Genomic DNA, 17,538 nt, shown 5'->3' with positions numbered 1-17,538 from the left:
ACAGGCCCGCAGCATATCCTCTAGCGTCTGAGTAGTACGCTCGCCCTGTCCATCAGACTGCGGGTGGAATGCAGTACTAAGACTTACCTGGGTCCCCAATCCTTCTTGAAATGATCTCCAGAAGTTAGCTGTAAACTGAGCACCTCTGTCGGATATAATTGCTGTGGGAACTCCGTGAAGTCTTACTATCTCCTTAATATATAACCTTGCATAGTCTTCAGCTGAGTAGGTAGTCCTGACTGGAAGAAAATGGGCTGATTTTGTCAGCCTATCAACAATAACCCATACGGAGTCATACTTCCGTGGAGTGCGTGGTAAACCTGTGATGAAATCCATGTTAATTGCTTCTCACTTCCAAGTCAGAATCTCCATCTCCTGTAATAACCCACCAGGCTTCTGATGCTCGATCTTAACCTATTGGCAATTTGGGCACTGAGCAACAAACTCTGCTATGTCCCTTTTCATACCATCCCACCAATATAAGCATTTGAGGTCATGATACATCTTTGTTGATCCCGGATGGACGGAATAACGGGCATAATGTGCTTCTCCCATAACTTGTCGCCGCAGCCCCGCAACCTCAGGTACACATATTCTGCCTTTATGTAGTAGCACTCCATCAGGTGTAATCTCGAATAGAGTCTTCTCCTTTTCAAGGGCTGTGTCTCTATACTGTGCCAGAACAGGATCCTCATATTGGCGTCGCTTTATTTCTTCCATAATAGAGGATTCAGCAACTTCTCGGACAGAAACCCCAGTGTCTCCAGAATCAGCTAAACGGACTCCAAGACTAGCTAGCTGGTAAATCTCATGAACCATTTCTTTCTTTCCGGGCTGCACGTCCGTCAGGTTGCCCATAGACTTACGGCTGAGTGCATCTGTTTCTACGTTGGCCTTTCCAGGGTGATATAGAATATCAACATCGTAGTCTTTCAGTAACTCTAGCCATCTCCTCTGCCGCAAATTCAGCTCCTTCTGCTTAAAGATATACTGAAGGCTCTTGTGGTCCGTATAAATATCGACATGGATGCCATATAGATAATGTCTCCATATTTTTAAAGCATGAATTACTGCTGCTAGCTCCATATCATGAGTCGGATAATTTCTTTCGTGCTTTTTGAGATGCCGGGAGGCGTAGTCTATAACCCTGCCATGCTGCATTAATACACAACCTATCCCCACACCGAAAGCATTGCAATAAATGGCATAACCGTCTGGTCCCTCAGGGAGAGTCAGAACTGGAGCTGTAGTTAACTTTTCTTTTAACAACTGGAAGCTTCGTTCACAAGCATCGGTCCACTGGAACTTAGCTGCCTTCTGAGTCAGCTTCGTTAATGGCACTGCAATCGAAGCAAACTTCTTCACAAATCTTCTATAATATCCTGCCAATCCCAGAAAACTACGTACCTCAGTAGGGGTCGTCGGTCTCGGCCAAGCCTTTACGGCCTCAATTTTCTGTGTATCCACCCGAAGGCCATCCGCTCCAATGATATGCCCCAAAAATGCCACTGAAGTCAACCAGAATTCACATTTAGAGAATTTAGCATACAATTTCTGGTGCCGGAGTACCCCAAGTACCGCCCTCAGATGATTTGCATGCTCCTCTTCTGATCGTGAATAGACCAGGATATCATCAATAAATATAATTACGAACATATCTAAGAACGGCTTGAATACTCGGTTCATCAGATCCATAAACACTGCTGGGGCGTTGGTCAACCCAAAAGACATTACCCTGAACCCGTAGTGCCCGTATTGGGTCCTGAATGCGGTCTTTGGAATATCTGCCTCTCTTATCCGCACCTGATGGTAGCCTGACCACAGGTCTATCTTCGAGAAACACTTAGCACCCTGCAATTGGTCAAATAAATCGTCGATCCTGGGGAGGGGATATTTATTCTTTATAGTCACCTTGTTCAGCTGCCTATAATCAATACACATCCGTAGCGATCCATCTTTCTTCCTCACGAACAATACCGATGCTCCCCAAGGTGATGTACTAGGCTTGATGAAGCCCTTTTCTAACAAATCATTCAACTGCTCCTTCAATTCTTTTAGTTCTGCAGGTGCCATTCTGTAGGGAAGAATAGATATAGGCTGAGTATCTGGCAGCACATCTATCGTGAACTCTATCTCCCGCTCAGGAGGAAGACCTGGAAGCTCGTCTGGAAATACATCTGTAAATTCATTGACTACCGGGACCGACTGAAGAGTGGGTGCCTCTGCTTTCATATCATGCACACGAACCAGATGATAAATATACCCCTTCTTAATCCTCTTCCTGGCCTTGAGGTATGAAATAAACCTACCCCTCGGCGATGCTGTACTTCCCGTCCACTCTAAAATTGGTTCTCCTGGAAACTGGAAGCGAACTACCTTCTTCCGACAGTCAACGTCGGCATAACAAGAAGCTAACCAATCCATACCCATAATAACATCAAACTCAGTCATATCCAGCTCTATCAGATCCGCTTTAGTGCAACGGCCACATATAACTACTGGACAGTCTCTATATACCTGTCTTGCTATAACATAATCTCCCACCGGTGTAGCTACCTCGAACGGTTCTATCGGTTCAGGTTTTATCCCAATTCTACTAGCTACCAGGGGGGAAACATATGATAAAGTAGAGCCTGGATCTATCAATGCATATACATCTCGGGAGAAGATCAATAATATACCTGTAACCACATTTGGTGACGCCTCCAGGTCCTGTCGGCTGGCTAAGGCATATATGCGGTTCGAAGGACCGCTAGAACCGGGAGCTCTGCCTGAACCTACGCGACTCCTTTAAGGTTTTTAACCATTCCGCATACTCCAATTTCCTTTAGACTTCCCTAACTTCTTATTTGTCTCTTATGTTTACATTTATGGAACCTTTAGTGCACTTCCCAGGGGGTCACCCATCCTAAAATTTCCCTCACTCCAGCACGCTTAACCTCGAAATTCTGATGAAATTCGGTGCGTTAATGCTGGTATGATTGCATCCATCTCACCGCATGACCTCCATCACGTAATCTGGAGCAAGTCGGTGTCTTAACAACTTCCAAAATATTCTCGTAACGTGTCTCCCTCCGAACTAGAGAGGGTCTTTTACTTTTCTGACTATACAATTATCATGTTAGCCTTTTAAATCCTCAATATTCACTTTTCATCTGTATGGATGACTACCTTTCATCCGGGGTTTCCAGATTCCCACTGGTGGCGGAGACACTTTAGTCGCCGTTACTTATAAATACTGGGTCATCGGCCTCTTTGGGTTTCAGCTCGCCACCATTAAATAATACTCTACAGAAATTACACATACATAAAAAAAATTCCAAAGAGGACTCATATACCTATAGCCGATCGGTCTCTAATCTGATCTGGTGGGCTGCCATGTGAAGTGTGCTCCTCATTATCGTCTACCCGCCATCTGCTCGTCTGACTTTCGTCATCGCTCACATCTGAATCTGAGGAGTATAGATAACCGGGCAATTCCTGGTTCACTGACGGCCAGGATAGGGGACTAGAGTAGTCCGTAACACTCACCGGGGAGGCCTGTCTAATATAGTGCTCCGCCATAGGAGCAGCTGGCATGGCCCCGGAAACCTCCTCCTCCGGTGTCCCAGTGGAATACACAGATGGATCTGTATCGTAACTGTCCTCTGCGGGGTCCTCTTCCCTGGGATCCAGAAACTCTGGAGGAATCGTCGCCGGATCCTCCGAAGGATCAGTCTCAATAGAATAGCTAAGGTTCCTCTTACTCGGTCCTGGAGATACTCTAGGGGCTTCTTAGCACCCCCACTATCTGAAGCTGACCTTTTCATCTTTCGTCAATCTACAATCACCTGCAGGAAAAAGAATCAGAAGCGATCTTCTTAGAGACTGACGCTATCGCTCTCTTTGGAGGCATCGCTATAAACATAGCAATTTATTAGAGAGGAACCACCCTGATAATACAGCTCTATCGCACGATCTAGAGTAAGAAGGAAAGATAACATCCTAAATGTCCCGTAGCTTCCTGTTTATAGATGTGGTGCACCACACCGATAAACAAGACTCTACTAGACACGGCCTGTAGACATTCCGAGGATGAACCGCTCTGATACCACTTCTGTCACGACCCAACTAGAGGGCCATGACAGGTACCCAGTATTGGCTACCGAGCACCCTTTATCATACTATCTATCGTTCAACCTGTATTGTCACGACTCAACCAGATAGACACTTATCATACTAGCATTTAGCATATTAAGAGCTTTTATAAATGAAAGACAAAATGTTGTATAAGACTTTCACGTATGATATCACGCACAAGCCGGTCAGGCTATCGTAATGTAGGGAATTGCCAAAACGTAATCCATACTGACATAACTAAACGATAACCACCCATGACCCACATACATGTCTACATGCCTCTAAGAGTAACAACAGTGTCATATGGCGGGACAGGGCCCCACCGTACCCTAATTAGACATATATATATATATATATATATATATATATATATATATATATATATATATATATATATATATACATATTCACAACAGAAGGATCTGTACCAAAAGTATAGGCTCTGGGACAAGGGAGCACTCTAAAGTAGCAGAATGGATATCCTAGGCTGGCGGGTCACCACAACGAGCGTCTGTACCTGCGGGCATGAAACGCAGCCGCCGAAGAAACGGGGGTCAGTACGGAATATGTACTGAGCATGTAAGGCATGAAATGCAATTAGGTAGATCATAACTGAAATAGAGATTCCAGGAGACAAGTATGATAATCAAGAAATCGTTGTACCTGTGCATTATGAAACAAAATCATGCATATCATTATCATATATCGTACCCGGCCCATTATGGGACTCGGTGGATAAAATCATGTCATCATGTCAGCGTACTATCATATCATCACGTATATATATATATATATATCGTACCCGGCCCTCTAATGAGGGACTCGGTGAATAAAATCATGTCATCATGTCAGCGTACTATCATATCATCACGTATATATATACCGTACCTGGCCCTCTAGTGAGGGACTCGGTGAATAAAGTCATCATATGCCCTCCTGGCCACCATAACATATCATCATCTCATCATATCATCATGTCATCATATATATATATATATATATATATATATATATATATATATATATATATATATATACCGTACCTGTCCCTCTAGTGAGGGACTCGGTGAATAATGCAGTGACACTGTGCACGATAATATACCCGGCCCGGGACTCGGTGAAAGATGTAACAACAGTATGCACGAGCAGAGTAGTGAGAAACTATATGCATATAAATCAATTTTTGGGACTCAATAGGTAAGTACACTAATCGACACTTGAAGGATCATAAACACGTTTCGAGTCAATCCGAGTTTGCATAAGAAAGTTATGGACATTATTCATTACAGAAACCTCTACGAACGTTTCAAAGCAATCCGAGACCATCTATGAAAGTTAGGGACATTAATCCTTATAGAACCCTTTTTGGAACAGAGACTCTTTATGCTTTGCTCGTTATTCAATCATACAATAAGCTCGACCATACTAAGCATGCTCATGTCAAGAAGTGAATAAGAATCATAAACAAGCTCGGAATTAAAGAATAGAGTTACCCCAAGGTGCGTGTCATACCTTACTTAGCTCTAGGACATGCCAAAAGAAAGAAAGGGTAAACCTTACATACCTTGCCCGCTTTCTAAGCTAATCCGCACTTAAGTCTCGGCTTTCCCAAAATCTACAACAACATCAGAAGATAGCAAGCATTAGCTATAGATATTTAGGAATCCGATTCTAGGCTAGCAATCCACCTACAGAAATTTGGGCAGCATTTCCCCTATAAATTCAACCAACCCCGAGAATTCAACTCGGCCAAATCACCAACACAATACCAACAATCATATTTTCAACTTCAACAATTAATTCAAAATGCATTCTAACGTTAGCAACCCTTTCTACATAATTCGACGGCATTTCATTTACATTCGAATTAACCACAACAACCCAACTTACAATCTTCCAAATGCAATAAGAACAACAACAACACATTCCTTGCTTCCAAGTTCATGAATTATACCAACAACCACACGTTAACAACATTATTCATACAAATGTAAGAAACCATGCTAATGTCACATTAACTTCTTCAACAACCCACAACAATTACAACTTCATTTCAAGCCATCAAACCTTCATTTTTATCATGGAATCCACAACAACAACAATCAACATACTAAATAACATCAATTCATCACATCTTACCAACACAACCCTTATTCGGCCATAACCTACACACACATATTTCATGAATTTCATCCATTTCTACATACTACAACACTCACAAATCATCCCTAACACATAGAAAAGGAGATTAAATCTTACCTTTACCCTTTAACTTCTCAACTTGGCTAGGGTTCACAACTTGCACAATGAATGCTTTGCTTGCTCCAACAACTACTCCACGATAATAAGGGCCTTCCAATTGGTTGAAATACTAGAGGAAAATTATTTTTTTTGATCAATTTCTATGGCATCAATTTTCCTAGCCATGGCCGAATACTACTATGTTTCTTTCTTGAAGTATCTTGAATTGTGAAGATGAAGAATGAGTCTTGCTTTGTCATCACTCATCTATATATATAAATACATAGCCCATAAAAGGTGGACACATGCCCCCCCACTCATGGCTCAAGGCAATTGGCCAAGCCATTGGTGGGACCCACTTGAGCCACACGGCCATGGTGGCTTTCATGACCATATTATTTTTTGAATTTTTCCCTTTTTACTCCTAGCCTCTCTCAATATTTCCATACCACTAATAACCAACTTGTGTATTAAAATAAAATTATAAGGAAAATAATATCCTTGCCCTTAACTTATCGCGATTATCTTGAAACATCCGAATGTACAAAATACGGGATATAACACCAACTTCTCTCAAAAAGAAAAAAGAAACAGCGCTAAGTTAAAACAAACATAATCAATTGAACAGACAAAGCTAAAGGGAAGCAACAGACTTGAACTAAGATCAACTTTCTCTTTCACTCTATATTTTTCCAAGAGCGGCTATGACCTTCATTTTAAAGGAAAATCTTTAAGCAAGAGATTATACCATTCCACAGTAACTTTTTTTTACAGACCAAATTTCACATCTTTGATTACTAAAATCAAATCTAATAATCCCATGCTTTCTATTCAAGTCGGGACTTAACATTTAGATATCAACATACTTAATCATCTTCCATTTTTTTCTAAAATAGACAAACAAGCAAGATATGTTGAGACTAAAACAAAATCATACAATCATGTTTCTCCAGAATCTAACAGGGACTGGCAGAGAAAATGTAAATGGCTTAACTTCTAAACACAGGAAAATTAAACCTAACAGCAAGGAAATGCTAAAATTAAGACAAGGAAGATGATTTACTTCTAACATAAACTGAAAATGAAGCACAATCTGGCTTAGCTAATTAAATTAAAACTAAAAGAAATAAAGAACAGAAACTGAATGGACCATAATTTACCTTAACCAATTGAAACTAACAACGCATAAATCCAAGGAAGAAAGAAAAAGAAAAAGAAAAGGAAAGCGATATTACTTTTTTGTCGAGCAGCGACGGGGCAACGAGAATCGACGAATAACTTTCCACCCAAATTGATTTTTGATGAACCAAATGACTTCCAAAAATTATACTTGAGTGAGAACGTCCTCGAAACTCACGGCTTCACCGAGGTTTCTGAGTGTTCTTAATCTTAGGGTTATGAAAAGCTCATTTAATGGTATAAGAACCAATTCTTTGGTCTCAAAGCCATTGTTCCTCTCTTTTTTTAAGATCAAGAGGAGAGTTCCAATTTATAGAACCCAAAAAAATGATGTGGGTTTTCCCCCTCTTTTGATTTGGTTGAAATTCAAATTCGAAAGACAATCATAGTTGTAATTGGTTGGATTCGTATTGGAAAATGAAAGAAATCAACAAAATTACCATTGCCAGTTGGAGTGTACGATTGAATAGAACGGAACAAGGGTTGTTTGGCTGCTGTATGATTTTTTGGGAGAAAAAGTCAAGGGCTCGTTTGGTTCTTTTTTTTTTTGTAAGAAAAAAGAAAATGAAAAGAGAAGAAAGGGGTTTGAGGATTATTAAGGGGATTTGGGCCAGGTTTTGTTTAGAAGTTTGGGCTTGGGATTTTGTAACGACCCTTCCGGTCGTTATGAGATAATAGGACTCCGTTGGGAATTCTGAGGCCGCGGTTGGATTCGTAGGGCGTCTTTTTATATGTGTGCATGTTTTGTGTTGTGTTTTGAGGCCTTGGATGAAATGTGGGATGATAGGGGAAAAAATGGACAAAAAGCGAGCTCACTGCCCAAAAACGGACCACGGCGGCTGTGGGAGTACCGCTGTGGCGGTGGGTGGACCGCTTCCAGCGGCCTGCCATTTGTCGGGTGGCCGTTGTGGCGGTCGATTGACCGCTACGGCGGTACCGCTATAACGGTGAGTCGACCGCCATAGCGGGGAGCGGATTTCCTTTGGGACCGCTGTAGCGGCGTGATGACCGTTGTAGCGATCGACGGAAAACAGTGGCCCAGGATTTTTATACTTAGTCTCATATTCTCTATTCACAAAACACTAACACACTTCCCAACAAGCACCTAGAGAGAATTTTCAAGCTAGGGCAAGATAACTTTGTGAGGTAAGTTCATTGAATTTCATTCTATCATTCCTTTCCCCTTCATTGGTAATCATCTTCATAGGTCTTTAATGGTGAAAGTAAAGTACAAACCCTAGAATGCCAATTAGCCTTCTAAACTTGATGGGTTGGGGTTATTATTGTTTATTTATCATTTAAATGGATTGATTAGTTGCTATTTGTCATAAATCGAACATTTAGAATAGTAAACTAAGTGATTTGAGGCCTAGGGTTCTATAAAAATGGTGTCTTTGCCATAGATAACGGTTTGTTATGGGAATGTTTGATAGAATGTTGTATAAATGGATGGTAAATGAATACTAGGGGCCTTCATAGGTTGTTTGTCACCTAGAAAATCATCCACCCTTAGAATTGGGAAAGGGAAGGGTATTCTTGCTTTGGTGTTTGTAAATTTAGCAATGTGACTCATTGATTCTTTTATTTTTTAGACAGTGAACATATTGAGTCTTTGAGGAAAGGAATGGCTGTAGCAGAGTAACCTGCGTGTTCCAGCTCTACTTTAAGGTAGGTTACGGTTTACTTAAGTTAGACTTTGGTTAGTTAATTTTATGTTTGGTGATCTCCTTAGGAGAAAGCATGTCTAGTTTTCATGCATGGTATTGTGTGGTTAATTCCTATGTGAATGTGATTGATTGATTGTGTAGGCTCTGTACCATTATTCCTATGTGATTAAATCTACAGTGGATGTGTTGTAATGAGAAGCTAATATAATCTTCTCAAGGGTATTGTGACATGAAATGATGAGTTGATTCTTGATATTAGAAAGGTAAGAAACATTGTTCTGTAAGAGGTATGGAAAGGCATTCATGTGACCTAGATTATGGGCTCGTGGTCCGAGGATCGTTCCGGAAATGAGAAGTACTTTGATATGCCCCGCGATCGAGGTTCGTTCCGGGGGAGGGGGGGAGTTTTATGCTCGGGTCCGGAGGGTATTCCGAAACGAGCTAAGACATCAACTAGTATGTATGTACAGCGAGTGAGGTTATTGTGGCAAACTTATTTTCTTCGTGACTTACGTGATTGTGATGCTTGACATCTTGGTGATTTGATTGTGATTGTTCTTGGTAGACTTTATGTGATTTATTGATATTCATAACTGTTGACTAATATGAGCCGGCCTACGATATCTACCGGTACATAGTGTTTGTACTTATACTACCTTGCTGCATTCTTTGAGTGCAGATTTTGATACGGAGACCGTTGCTCGTCCTCACATTTAGCGTACAGAATAATTGTTGACAGATTTTAGGGTGAGCTTCTTCCCATGCCATGCCGCCCGAAGATCTTCTTGCTATGATGTCTTTTCGTATTTTGGACATTTTGGATTACTAAATTGTTAGACTTCAGATTCTTACACATGTTTTTAGCTTAGAGTCTTGTACGATGACTCTCGGATTTTGGAGATTGTAATAGTTAGAACTTCTGCACTTATTTCAGCATTTATGGCTTGATATACCTTGTTCTTTTGTTGTTAAATAAGTAATACTTGTTTAGCTTGGTTAATATAAAACCGGATTGAATGGATAGGTGACTTGTATATTGGTTCACGCATTAGGATTTAGATGGGTGCCAATCATGGCGGGTTGGGTCGTGACAAAGTTGGTATCAGAGCTTTAGGTTCGTCGATCTCATCGTACAAGGACATGTCTAGCAGAGTCTTCTAGATCGGTATGGAGACGTCTGTACTTATCTTCGAGAGGCTGCATGCACTAGGAAAACACTCTTTTCCTTCTTTCTTTCATGCTACTTGATTCCAACTGGTATCTGCTGATTCAAATTGGTATTTGACTATCCTTCATTCTCTCACAGATGGCGAGAACACGCGACGCAGCAGCTAGAGGTAGAGGTGGAGGCAGAGGGGCTGCCCCAGCTGGGGGCGGCGTCCCAGTGGTTGACCCTGTGGCTTCAGTGGTTCCTAACGAGGCAGTGGGAGATGCAGCTACACCAGCCCAGCCAGCAGCAGTACCAGTTCCACCAAGAGTTGCAGCTGCTCAGGGTATACCAGACGCGATAGCATAGGTGTCGAATTGGTTGCATGGGTTAGCATAGGCCGGAGTTATACCAATTGGCCCAGCAGGTAGGGGCGCAGGGGTAGCGGCCCCAGATCCGGATAGAGCACAAGCTCCAGGGGTTCAGCATACAGCAGCGATGACACCTCGCTTGGATGAGGTTTCGGTTTTTAAGGCCTTCTCGAGGCCAGTTGTAGGGCCAGTGATGACTGGTGAAGAACATGATCTGTTTTAGAGGTTCACTAAAATGAAGCCTCCTGTGTTTTATGGTACTGAGTCGGAGGATGCATATGAGTTCATCATCGACTATGATGAGAGGCTCCATAAAATAGGGGTCGTGGATAAGTACGGGGTAGAGTTTGTGACCTTCCAATTCTTGGGTGATGCCAAGCTTTGGTGGAGGGCTTATGTAGAGTGTAGGCCAGTGGTGTCTCCTCCGTGACTTTGGTTCAGTCTTACTCTGTGTTTCTGGACAAGTACGTTCCGCGTACTCTGAGGGACCGAAGGAAGTATGAGTTCGCTACTATTTGTCAGGGGAACTCATCTGTTGCGGTGTATAAGTCCCGTTTCCACTCCTTTTCTCGTTATGCTCTTCAGTTGCTGCCTACTGAAGGGGACAGGATACGGCGGTTCGTGAAGGAGTTGAATACCAGACTACAGTTATCGGCTCTTTAGCTTGTAGCCACCTGGGCTTCCTTTCAGGAGATAGTGAAGCATGTCTGTATCGTTGAGGGGATTACGCATGAGAGTTATACAAGGCAAGTTAAAAAGAAGGCCTGTAAGGGTGGGATGTTCAGTAACTCCTTCTCAAGGGGTCAGAGTTTGCAGGTATATTCAGGGCGTCCGGTTCAGTCCGCGATGCATGTGTCAGTTGAGGGCCCATCAGGGGCAAATTATTAGGCTTCCGGTCAATATGGATGCTACACTGCTTCATCAGCTTCTGTTCAGCGGTCTACGCTGGACCGTGCTTGCTTCAAGTGTGGTGAGATAGGGCATATTAAGAGGTACTGCCCCAGACTTAGACAGAGTGGGCAGGGGGCTCAGTATCAGACTCCCCGAGCTCATTTGCACCAAATCGAGGGGGTAAGGATCGCGCACCGGCAGGGTGGGTGGCCACACCGCGAGTAGGGGTGGTGTCCAACCTAACCGTGGCGGTCCTCAAGAAGGTAAAGGCTGACAACAGCCTGGCAGGAGCGGGGCTCAGACTGGTAATGGTAATCGCGGTGGTACACAAGTGACAAGGGGGTGCGATCAGTTGTACGCCTTCCCAAGTAGACCCGAGGCTGAGTCCTCCGATGCAGTTATCACAGGTACTATATTCGTTTATGACCGTGTGGCTTCTGTTTTGTTTGATCCGGGTTTTACTTTTTCCTATGTTTCTACCTATTTTTCTGTGGGTCTGGATATGATGTGTGATACTCTTGATAACCCTATTTTTGTATCTACTCCTATTGGGGATTTTTTGGTAGTGGATAGCGTCTACCCTTCGTGTGAAATTTATTTTATGGGGTATAGTACTTGGGCAAATTTGATGATCTTAGACATGGTAGACTTCGATGTTATTTTGGGTATGAGTTGGTTGTCCCCGCATTATGTTATACTTCATTTCCATTCTAATACTATTACACTAGCCATACACGAGGTACCCAGACTCGAGTGGAAGGGTAACCTTAGTCCCCTCCCTAAGAAAGTAATATCCTTTTGTTCATGCTAGGAATCTAGTAGAGAAGGGTTGTTTAGCTTATCTGGTAGATATCCGTGATATCAATGCAGATACTCCATCCCTCGATTCAGTTCCCGTGGTACGCGAGTTTGCGGATGTGTTCTCCATGGACTTGCCTGGTATGCCACCGGATCGTGATATTGACTTCAAAATTGACTTAGACCCAAGGACTCGCCCTATCTCCAACCCTCCTTATAGGATGGCACCAGTAGAACTCAGGGAACTGAAAGATCAGTTGCAAGATCTTCTGAGTAAGGGGTTTATTCGCACGAGTGCCTCTCCGTGGGGTGCTCCTGTGTTGTTTGTTAAGAACAAGGATGGGTCTATGCGTATGTGCATTGATTACCGTCAGCTGAATAAGGTAACTGTCCGAAACAAGTATCCCATTCCCCGTATTGATGACTTGTTTGATCAATTACAGGGAGCTTCTGTGTTCTCCAAAATTGATTTAAGGTCAGGGTACTATCAGTTGAAGATTCGGGCAGAGGATGTTTCTAAAACTGCTTTTCGGACCAGGTATGGGCACTATGAGTTCTTGGTTATGTCATTTGGGCTTACAAACGCCCCAGCCGCTTTCATGGATTTGATGAACAGTGTGTTTAAGCCCTATTTAGACTCATTCATAATAGTGTTCATTGATGATATCCTGGTGTACTCTAGGAGTAAGGAAGAGCATGAGAAACATTTGAGAATTGCTCTTGAAATATTGCGAGAAAAGGAGTTGTACGCTAAATTCTCCAAGTGTGAATTCTGGTTGCCTTCTGTGTCATTCTTGGGGCATGTTATTTCGAATGAGGGTATTATGGTGGATCCTCAGAAAATTTAGGCAGTCAAGGAATGGGCTAGGCCCACATCAATGATCGAGATCCGTAGTTTTGTGGGTCTGGCTAGCTACTATCGTCGGTTGGTGAAAGGGTTTTCCTTTATCGCTTCTCATATGACCCGTTTGACTCAGAAAGAGGTACCATTTCAGTGGTCTGACGAGTGGGAGGAGAGGTTTGAAAAGCTCAAAACATTGTTGACCACAACACCGATTCTAGCATTGCCCGCGGAGGGCAAAGATTTTATTGTTTACTGTGATGCTTCACGTTCTGGTTTAGGTGCTGTTTTGATACAGGAAAGGAAGGTGATTTCTTATACTTCTCGGCAGTTTAAGGTTCATGAGAAGAACTACCCTACTCATGATCTAGAGTTGGAAGCGGTGGTGTTTGCATTGAAAATCTGGAGGCACTACTTGTATGGTGTCTACTGTGAGGTACACACAGACCATGGCAATTTACAGTATGTGTTCACTCAGAAAGATCTGAACTCTAGACAGTGGAGATGGATGGAACTGCTAAAATAATATGACATCACCATTTTGTATCACCCTGGTAAGGCTAATGTAATAGCTAACGCATTAAGCAGGAAGTCGGCTAGTATGGGAAGTCTGGCTCGGTTGATCTCTTCTGAGCATCCGTTGGCTAGAGAGGTGCAGAATTTGGCTAACAGTTTTATGAGACTGGATATTTCTAACACAGGCAAGGTTTCGGCTTATGTTGAGGCTCGGTCATCATTTTTAGAGCAGATTAAAGCTTAGCAGTTTGAAGATGCTAAGCTATGTAAAATACGTGATAAGGTGTTGCGTGGTAAGGCCAAAGAGGCCGTGATTGATGAGGAGGGCGTGCTGTGGATCAAAGGGCGAGTGTGTATGCCACGTGTGGGCGAATTGATTAAGACCATTCTGACAGAGGCTCATAGTTCGAGGTATTCTATCTATCCTGGTGTTACTAAGATGTATCGTGATTTGAGGCAACATTACTGGTGGACTAGGATGGAAGCGGGATATAGTAGAGTTCATTGCTCAGTGTCTAAATTGCCAACAGGTGAAGTGTGAACATCATAAACATGGGGTACATTGCAGAGGATGCCCATTCCTGAGTAGAAGTAGGAAAGAATAGCCATGGATTTTGTGGTGGGTCTTCCAAAGACGCTAGGAAAGTTTGACTCTATCTTGCCCTTAGCCAAATTTTCCTACAATAATAGCTATCACTCGAGTATTGATATGGCCCCATTTAAGGCATTGTATGGAAGGAGGTGTACATCTTGTAGTGGATAGTTTGATGCATTCGAGGTGAGACCGTGGGGTACTGACCTTCTGAGAGAGTCCCTAGAGAAGGTAAACGTGATTCAAGCCAAGCTTTTGGCTGTGCAGAATAGGCAGAAAGAGTATGCGGACCGCAAGGTCCGAGATCTTGAGTTTGAGGAAGGAGAGCAAGTGTTGTTGAAGGTCTCACCCATGAAGGGGTGTGATGAGGTTTGGGAAGAAGGGAAAGCTTAGCTCGAGGTTCATTGGTTCGTTTGAGATTCTCAAACGTGTGGGAGAGGTGGCTTACAAGTTAGATTTACCTCCGATTTACAGTCGTTCATCCGGTGTTCCATGTGTCGATGCTGAAGAGATACCAGGGCGATGGTTCCTATATCATCCGTTGGGATTCGGTTTTGCTGGATGAAAATCTGTCATATGAGGAAGATCCCGTTGCTATCTTAGACAGGGATGTTCGCAAGTTTAGGTCCAAGGAAATAGCTTCTGTGAATGTTCAATGGAAGAATCGACCAGTGGAAGAAGCTATTTAGGAGACAGAGTCCGATATGCGTAGCAAATACCCTCAGCTTTTCGCTGAGTCAGGTAACTCTTCCCTAGTTTTCTCACCCTTGTCTGTTCGGGGACGAACGGTGTTTTAATTGGTATCTGGTGTAACGACCCTTCCGATCGTTATGGGAAATTAGGACTCCGTTGGGAATTCCGAGGCTGTGGTTGGATTCGTAGAGCGTCTTTTTGTATGTGTGCATGTTTTGTGTTGTGTTTTGAGGCCTTGGATGAAATGTGGTGTGATAGGGAGAAAAACTGGACAAAAAGCGAGCTCACTGCCCAAAACGGACCGCTACGGCGGTACCGCTGTGGCGGTGGGTGGACCGCTTCCAGTGCCCTGCCATTTGTCGGGTGGCCGCTGTGGTGGACGATTGGCAGCTATGGCAGTACCACCATAGCAGTGAGTCGACCGCCATAGCGGGGAACGAATTTCGTTTGGGACAGCGGTCGACGAAAAATAGTGGCCCGGGATTTTTATACTTAGTCTCATATTCTGTATTCACAAAACACCAACACACTTCCCAACAAGCACCTAGAGAGAATTTTCAAGCTAGGGCAAGATAACTTTGTGAGGTAAGTTCATTGAATTTCATTCTATCATTCCCTTCCCCTTCATTAGTAATCATCTTCATAGGTCTTTAATGGTGAAAGTAAAGTAGAAACCCTAGAATGTCAATTAGCCTTCTAAACTTGATGGGTTGGGGTTATTATTGCTTATTTATCATTTAAATGGATTGATTAATTGCTATTTGTCATAAATTGAACATTTAGAATAATAAACTAAGTGATTTGAGGCCTAGGGTTCTATAAAATGGTGTCTTTGCCATAGAAAACTGTTTGTTATGGGAATGTTTGATAGAATGGTGTATAAATGGATGGTAAATGAATACTAGGGGCCTTCATAGGTTGTTTGTCACCTAGAGAATCATCCACCCATAGAATGGGGAAAGGGAAGGGTATTCTTGCTTTGGTGTTTGTAAATTGAGCAATGTGACTCATTGAGTCTTCTATTTTTAGACCGTGAATGTAGTGAGTCTTTGAGAAAAGGAAAGGTTGTAGCATAGTAACCTGTGTGTTCCAGCTCTACTTTAAGATAGGTTACAGTTTACTTAAGTTAGACTTTGGTTAGTTAATTATATGTTTGGCGATCTCCTTAGGAGAAAGCCTGTCTAGTTTTCATGCATGGTATTGTGTTGTTAATTCCTATGTAAATGTGATTGATTGATTGTGTAGGCTCCATGCCATTATTCCTGTGTGATTAAATCTACAGTGGATGTGTTGTTATGAGAAGCCAATATAATCTTCTCAAGGGTATTGTGATATGAAATGATGAGTTGATTCTTGATATTGGAAAGGTAAGAAACACTGTTCTGTAACAGGTATGGAAAGACACTCATGTGACCTAGATCATGGGCTCGTGGTCTGAGGATCATTTTGAAAACGAGAGGTACTTTGATATGTCCCGCGACCAAGGTTCGTTCCGGGGCGGAGGTTTGTGCTCGGGTCCGAGGGGTATTTTGGAACGAGTGGTACATGGACACCATGGGTCCACTGCAAGTCATGGCTACTGAGCTAATACATCAGCTAGCATGTATGTACAGCGAGTGAGGTTATTGTGGAAAACTTATTTTCTTTGTGACTTACGTGATTGTGATGCTTGACATCTTGGTGATTTGATTGTGATTATTCTTGGTTGACTTCCTGTGATTTATTGATATTCATGACTGTTGACAGGCTTGTGTTATTCTATCGATTTTACGAAATATGCATGATACTAATCTTAGTCGGCCTATGATATCTACAGGTACATAGTGTTTGTACTGATACTACCTTGCTGCATTCTTTGAGTGCAGATTTTGATACGGAGACCGTTGCTCGTCCTCACATTTAGCGTAGAGGATAATTGTTGACAGATTTTAGGGTGAGCTTCTTCCTATTCCAGGCCGCCCGAAGATCTTCTTGCCATGATGTCTTTTCATAATCTGGACATTATGGATTACTAAATTGTTAGACTTCAGATTCTTAGACATGTTTTTAGCTTAGAGTCCTGTACGATGACTTTCAGATTTTGGGGATTGTAATAGTTAGAACTTCCGCACTTATTTCAACATATATGGCATGATTTACCTTGTTCTTTTGTTGTTAAATGAGTAATACTTGTTTAGCTTAGTTAATATAAAACCGGATTGAATGGATAGGTGACTTGTATGTTGGTTCACCTACTAGGATTTAGATGGGTGCCGGTCATGGTGGGTTGGGTCATGGTTGGTTTTAGGCTGTGCAGATTTTGTGTTAATTGGGCTGAAATTTTGGGATTAAAAGGATGGAACTTGAATTTGACAAATAGCTTTCTTGTACTTCAAAGGCTAATAAAATAGCCAAATAATTCAGAGACTGAGATGAATTAATTATTCAAATAACTAATTAAGCTTCTTGACTTTGACGGTGTATAATATGACCTTAAATTGACA

The sequence above is a fragment of the Lycium barbarum genome, chromosome 4, assembly GCF_019175385.1.
Source record: "Lycium barbarum isolate Lr01 chromosome 4, ASM1917538v2, whole genome shotgun sequence".
Classification (NCBI taxonomy): Eukaryota; Viridiplantae; Streptophyta; class Magnoliopsida; order Solanales; family Solanaceae; genus Lycium; species Lycium barbarum.
Note: the sequence above shows the minus strand (reverse complement) of the source record.